We start from the raw sequence: 1,017 nt of genomic DNA on the forward strand, positions 1-1,017 counted from the left end.
AAAACAGTAAATATCACATAAAGAAGGTACAAATTGCCTTCTAGGAGACTGCTAAACAGAAATACTACAGGTCAGAGGAGAGGGGGTGATAAACTCGGCATGCTGAAGGATGACAACTCAAAGGCATGAGAGAAAACTGAAAGGCCTCACTCACCATTAGACAGAGTGAATCCATGTCATACAAGTAAATCAGAAGTCACTGGAACACAAAAAGATAAGGTCACATAAGGTAGGGTCAAGTTCATCTGGAATCATGAGAGGACTACGCCAAGGCACAAAGAAATTTTGCCCCAGTCCCCTAACCTGACAAAGAAAGATAAATGACAACACATGGAAAATGGCTTCTCTTATTAGCACACTAAAAATAGACCCAACTGGACCTCAAAGTTGATCCTGAGCTTTGGACACTAAGCCACAGACAACAGGCCGTTCCACACACTGGAAGTTGTAGCAACTCATGCAGAGTGGCAGTAGAAATCCCAAAGCTCACAGTCTAGCACTTTGTGTTTAGAGTTGAGGCCCAGGCACATCTGTGGATGTGAATCAGGGTGGTGCCCAGGAACAGCCAGATCTCTGGAATTTTCTCCTCTTTGCAAGCCCCGGCCCTGCTTACCTGTAGGCGGGACCAGTAGTCTCAGGGTCACCGAAGTGGGGAAGGGACAGAGGGCAGTAGGGGCAGGAGGATGAACAAGCCATTCGTCGTTGTGTCTCCTCTCAGAGTTTCTCTACGAGGGAAAGAGCAACCGTTACTTGAGATCCTGTTAGCAGTTTTTTCTCAGACTGTCTATCAGGATTTCGATTACAGCTATTTTTTTCATTTCGTTGTATTTTTATTTTCCAAATTCAAGTCTGTGAACTCAAGCCTCCACCCCATTTTTGGTTGGCAACAAGATTTCCACTTCTTGGCCCCACATCCGCTTGTGCTCCCAACTTCCCGAGGATAGCAGACTCCGGGATGTCATGGAGGGGAGAGGAACGTTCATTAGTGGTCCCACCCGCTGGGCACCAGCAAACTTT

This window comes from Carlito syrichta, unplaced genomic scaffold (assembly GCF_000164805.1).
Source record: "Carlito syrichta isolate Samal-C Ts95f unplaced genomic scaffold, Tarsius_syrichta-2.0.1 Scaffold306787, whole genome shotgun sequence".
Classification (NCBI taxonomy): domain Eukaryota; kingdom Metazoa; phylum Chordata; class Mammalia; order Primates; family Tarsiidae; genus Carlito; species Carlito syrichta.